Genomic DNA, 6,641 nt, shown 5'->3' on the forward strand with positions numbered 1-6,641 from the left:
GCTAATGACATGTTATAAACTTTTCATGAGTTGTGTAAGATAATATATATAAAACAACACAACAAATGATAGCTAAAAGCCTTCTTAAAAATAATTATTATTATTTTGTCTTTTGTTAAGAGTAGATCTTATTCGGTTCAATCATGTATCTATGCATCACCTATCTACATTTTATATGGTTTCAAAGTTGTTAATTTACAGAAGAAATTAATTTTTAAACTTCTATAAGGCCCTATTTACTTTTGAAATGCTAGCCGAAACTTACAATATACCCTGGCATCCTTTAGCAGTGCTGAAGGTCACTGAAATCACATCATAGTTATTGTGAATCCAGACAAGTAAAAGTGAAATGTCAAGGAATAAAAGTAATGCAGACAACTCACTTTGTTTAGTCAATAGAAGTGATTGGATCTGGTTATCTTTCCTGCCTCTTTCATTAGCCCAGGAGACAGTTGGAGGTTATAACTTAAGCTGCTTCTAACACAAGATAAAAGGAAGAACCTCTTTCTGAGTACTAATATTTTAACAACAAGTTGATAAACCTAGCTTTCTAAGTGCATGTTTGAGAAAAATAAAAGGAACATGGGTGTTCGTCAAACTTTTTGTTTTTTAAACTCTTGATTAGTTTCAAACTGGAGCTTTTAGTAATGATCCTGGTTTGTTTGGGAGACTGGAAAACACATCACAACTTGAAAAAAAAAAAATGCTTCATAGCAGCCCAGTGCTAGATGGTGCCTCTTCAAATCGCTACCTGTCCTTCAGGATTCTGCTACTTCAAGTATCATCCCCAGATTAGCAGCAAGAATCACTCGGAGCTTGCTAGAAAGGCAAGATCTAAGCTCCTACTCAGACCTACTGAACCAGAATCTGCCTTTTTAACAGGATCCTGGGCTGATTCCAATGCATTTAGAATTTGAGAAGTCCAGCTTTATGTGTCTCTGACTTCATCACCTCTCCTTTCCCTTTATTCTCCTCCAAACACCATTCCAGATTCCCCCACTAACACCTCGGTAATGTTTAATTTCTACTATAGTCCAAAATATGTATTTCCCCCAAAGTTCATGTTCTTTGAAATCCTACTAAAGAAACAGGGCTGGTGGGAAAAGTAGAGTTGGAAGATCATTGAAATCTAAGTTATTTGGTAACCAGAGACTGAGCAAAACCATAATTGACTTGGACAGCTAGGCTGGCACTGAGCATGACTGGAGGCCACTTCAAGGACATTTAAGGTTCACATAAAGCCATAAAGTAGAAATGCCGGCTTACAGGTACAGAGACAATGCAGATGGAAGTGGTGCTCTGGGCAGGAGGATGAACAAATTGCCTGAAGGGGAAAGCTAGTTATTAAAGTAGAGGTTTGGCTTTCTGGAGAGGAATCCCCAGTTAAGAGCTCATTTTCCATTGTCTTAAAATATAATGAAAAGGACTCCTATCTGTATAACATCCAACCTAATGGATTTTTCTTTTCCTGAAGAAATTTCTAGTTATTACTACACCAGCTTTTTGCCTAGAATTGGTCACATATGAACCAACCTAACTTCACCTTTATGTTGACATAATTCCCATATTTATAAGTGACATCAAGATCATAGTCATTTTACAAGTAGATATCCTAGCATTATTATAGTCGTTTCTATAAAAGGAAAAACAAAATGTCCCCCTGAACTAATTCTCACTAAGATGGTAAGGACTCATTCCAGGTGTATGTGAAAAGACCAGTGTACAATACTCAAAAGCAAATATTCATGATGAAATTTCAGATATTTTAGAGATATATTTTACAAGAGCTCCTTCTCCAAATCCTATCAGCCACACAAAACAAGCAAACACTTATACCCTACTGCCATCTTTCTTCCTCCTTTCCTTTTTCTTTTCTGCTTACCTTCCTTCAACTGTCATCTATGGAGCTTCACTACCTGCATGGCACTGTGTTGGATGCTATAGATAAAAAACATCTTATAATGGGAAGACCATGTTTAAGAAAAGTATTTAGAGAACAAGAGTAAAACCACAAACATTGATCAAAAAAAAATTTTTTTTAACAAAATGAGAATCTGTACAGAAACATCAGAGGGAAGAAAGTTATTTGTCTTGCATAGATTGGCAACGGGTTACCTCATGAGTGACTGCAAGTCTTGGAAATACTGTTTGACCATGTAGGTTCTCCAGCAATTCTCAGGGATTCTGTGAAGAGAATAAAGAAAGTAACTTAGAAGCTGAGAAAAGGGTAGTTGATTAGGTGTTTAAAGGACTATCCTAAAATGAGAGATATAAGCTATTGTAATAGGGCATAAAGCTTGAAGTGTGGAAAGGTAAAGTTGGCAAACTTAGAAGAATTATTACCCAGCAGAAAACCTCATCCATTTCTACCAAACACATTTGATCTTGTTCTTGCAATAAGGCACTCACGTGCAGGTGAGCAGTTTGGTCCACGTGGGAATTCTGTCCCAATAAAGCAGAGGACAAGGATGCAATTCATTAGCCCCTTAGTCCCTTGGTTGGTAAAACCTCCCTTTGTGTGTAACACCATTATCTTTATCATCGGTGTCACCACCCATCCGTAGCAAACATTTTTTATGAAATATATTCTGTGCCCGACATTTGTTGCACTTCAGAGCTTCACTTGCACCCTCTGATCTAATCCTCGCTAAGTAAGACTATCTCATGCCAGTGCCCACGTGGATTGGGAGGGCACTGTGCAAGTGAGACTGTATTACCTCGTCTCATGAAATCAGTTAGCTGAAATACTACTCCCTTTAGGCACTCTAAATCTTGGCCTTTTGACAAAATTTCAGTTATGCAAGATGAAAAAGTCTGAAGATCCTATATACATTAATGTCACTATAGTTAGCAATACAGTACTGTGTCATTGAAACTTGTTAAGAGGGTAGATCTCAAGTATTCTTATCATCACAGAAAAAGAAGGAAAGAAAGAAGGAAGGATTTGGTAACTATGTTGGGCAATTGATAATGTTAATTAGTTTAGTTGCAGTTATTATTTCACAATGTACATGTAAATCAAAGCATCAAACTATAAAACTCAAATATACAATTTTAATTTTTATTTGTCAATTATACCTCACTAAAGCTGTAAGTAGGAAGGGGAAAGAAAAGTAATTCCTCTTAGCCAGGGCTTTATAAGGATGAATATCAATCCCTGACCTGAATTTCCCTCCTTCTGCTTTATTGTTAAGACTTTCTCTAAAGGGACTAGCAATGTGATTTCTTAAAAGATTTCCAGGTAGAGAAATTTCAGAACCTCTTTTGGTTTTCAATTCTATTCCTGCCTTTATAGAAGTGGGAATTGTTCTAGCTAGTCTGCCTTACAAATTTGATCCATTTAATAAATCCAGCTCTACAAAAAAAAAAAACAATTATGGACTTTTGTTAATCATTTCAGGTATTTTAAAACCAATCTTATATATGTAGATTCAAGGATACTTCTGCCATAACATTGAATATATCATAGATATATGTCACATTTACAGACTTTACTGCTGATAGTATAGTTTTGCATCTTTATGGATGAAGAGAAGTCTTTCTTTCAAGGAACTAAACTTGATTACCCTGTTAAAATAGCAGAAAAGACATTCTTTTAACTGATCTAGAGTCACAGGACAGAGATCTGTCTATTCCTGCTAGAACCCCAAATTCGGTTTGCAGCTTCTCTATCATATATCTTGTCTCTTTCACATCAACCCACAGTTTCTCCTCCTTGAGTGTGAGTTCAAAGATTGGGCCCTGAGTACTTCTTTCACCTAGGCTACAAATGCCCCTTGCATTTTCTTCAGCCGTGTCCACCTCTTTGCTACGCTATGGATTGTAGTCTGTCAGGTTCCTCTGTCCATGGGATTCTCCAGGCAAGAATACTGGAGTGGGTTACCATGCCCTCCTCCAGGGGACCTTCCCAACCCAGGGATAGAACCTGCATCTCCTGCGACTCGTGCATTGCAGGTGGATTCTTTACTGCTGAGCCACCTGAGAAGCCCACAAATGCTCCTTACCTACTTCCAAATCATCTTAGTTTTCTAGATTTGCACTTAAGAGCTAGTTAAATCTAGTTTTCTAGATTGCCACTTCAATCTCTTTTGCTAAAATCAGGAAAATGTCGAAAGTATATAGCTAACTATCATACACATACATAAAAACATTTCTGTTCTTCAGTTTTGTGTATGTGTGTGCACACACAAAGTACATGTATCTATGTATGCTTGTGGTGCATACTTTATATGCATGTATGTAATATAATGAGAGAGAGAATGAGACTAAGAACAAATAAGAGTAAGCAAAAGCGATTTCTAAAATCTGTATCTAATATATTATTTAATTCTAACCCATATAATGCTCAATAGCTTTGCATTATAGTTATACATGATGAGTATCTTTCTAGTTTCAGTATAAATCCTTTTCTTTACCCCAAACAAAAATAACTATCTCTAAATTTTACCCCTAATAATAGTAGTCATTTTTATTCATTGGAAGTTCTAATGTATCAATGTGTTATGCTTTGTATTTTTATATTTCATCAATGGTTTTAGCTTTAATTTTTTTTCTAAGAGGTATGCTGCTTGAATATTTTAATTATGTTTTGCCAATGATTTTTCTCACTGAGAATACAGAGATGAAAGAGATGAAATATATTCACAAACTTCCTAAAAGTATGAGTTAATTATAGAATAGGTGTCAGTATCATACTTCCTCTTATGAAGAAAGGTAAATATTCTGTGCAAATGCTCTTATAAAAACATTAAAACACAAATGTTAGAGTAAAAATAATGAACTTTGTAAATTATACATTTGATTTTCTACAATTTAATGGCACATTTAATCTAGCAAATAATTCTTAAATTATGTTTGACTTCCTACTGGAAGTCACTGAGAGGATGTGACTGCTGATTTGACCTGTCTGCTGGGCCCAGGCAACTGAAGGCTCCTTACCCATTCTTCTGTGTTTGGATCTTGTGTTCTGTTTGCCTTTCCTACTGTCAGAAGCTGCTTCTAGATACAGCTCTGAGATAGTGATGTGGTGATGAAACTATCTGACTGAGTACGTGACTGAATCCAGTTTAGATCTTAACATAAACTTTCAAGATTGTGGTGGGCTGGCATGGAGATCTTATTCGCCTTGCAACCACCCAAGACAAATCTCATAAGTTCTCTTGTGTATTAAAGCTGCCAGCCTCTATCCTAGAGCATCTGCCTTCTTCTTTGGTCCCTACCTGTCCTCTGTGTCCAAGGGCCAGTTTCAGATCAGACCTGGGAAGCTCCTAAGGAGGTTGTGAATTAACACTTTTTAACAAAACCAAGGTTTTTAGTAAGCCCCCGAGTTCTTGGTTTACAAATTTATTTGATGTAATCAACTTGGAAAATTTTCCAAGGGAATAAAATTCACTAATTTTGAGAAATAAAGTAGAACAAAATGTACAGTTATATTATCTCTAATCCTTTGTAAATAAAGTATCAGGACAAGACTGGGTCTTAATCTACTCATCTTTAATATGCTAGAGTTCTAAAAGATAATAAAATTATTTACTTCCTTTTCTGTTTTAATTCTTGTTTCAAGGAAACATAGTTACATACTAGGAAGAATTTAAGAGGTCAATTAGTCCAACTTCTACCTAATAACCTCGATAGTATCTCTTCAAAAGCAATAGATTCTGCTTGAAAATATTCAGTGAAAGGAAAATCAGTTCTCTCTTGGATCTCTTGATTGATAATTTTTATAGGTTTTTTTTTTTAAGTGCAGCATTCAAACTCTATGAAGATGACTCCAAGAACCCAGATCTTGCTCATAAATAATGAGAGACAAAAATGTTTAAATTATAGAGATTAAGCTTGAAAAGAAATGTTCTCTAACCATCTAAGTTAGAAAGATGTTTGTTGAATCTGATGGAGAGAGCTTGTTCTGGCTTGGTGATGAATGCCTAAACTCATCTCTCAACAGCCTTAATGTCATTTTAGGTTTATACTGACCAGATAACAGATTTCTTATATTCTTTCTTAGATATTTAATCTGTTTCCTTCAAAGCAGTGGTATGTACAAGCAAACATCTTTCCTTCCATTCTCTAGTTCCAAAATCTCAGTTCAAGTGCCATTTCATCAAGAAACCACATTTGTCTTTCCTTAGGTTCTCCTAAGGGCTTCCCTCATAGCTCAGTTGTTAAAGAATCTGCCTGTAATGCAAGAGATGATGGTTTGATTCCTGGGTGGGGAAAATCCACTGGAGAATTCCATGGACTAAGTCTATGGGGTCGCAAAGAGTCGTACACGACTGAGAGACTTACACTTTCACTAGATTCTCCATCTTTCTCAAGTTCCTAGCCATTATGTTGTGCTTATTTTGGGCACAGGGACTCTTCCTTCTGTCATCTTAGCTCTTTCCATAGGATTGTTATGTAGTTAGAATAGGAAAAAGGAGTCCAAAATGGTGGTGGCTAAAAGACAAGAAAGGGAAAAGCCTGTGAAAATAGAACAAAGGAAGGTCCAAGGACCAGAGTGAGGACCTCAGTTAGAACAAACAACACTCCTCGCTAGCCCAATTTACATAGGGCAGGCCCAGGGAAAGGAGAAACAACATATAGAAAGAGAAGCCAAAGGGCCAAGGGCCTCTCTTCCACTCTCCCGCTCTCTCTCTCTCTTC

Source organism: Giraffa tippelskirchi, chromosome 10 (genome assembly GCF_054371585.1).
Source record: "Giraffa tippelskirchi isolate mGirTip1 chromosome 10, T2T-mGirTip1v1.2.pri, whole genome shotgun sequence".
NCBI lineage: Eukaryota > Metazoa > Chordata > Mammalia > Artiodactyla > Giraffidae > Giraffa > Giraffa tippelskirchi.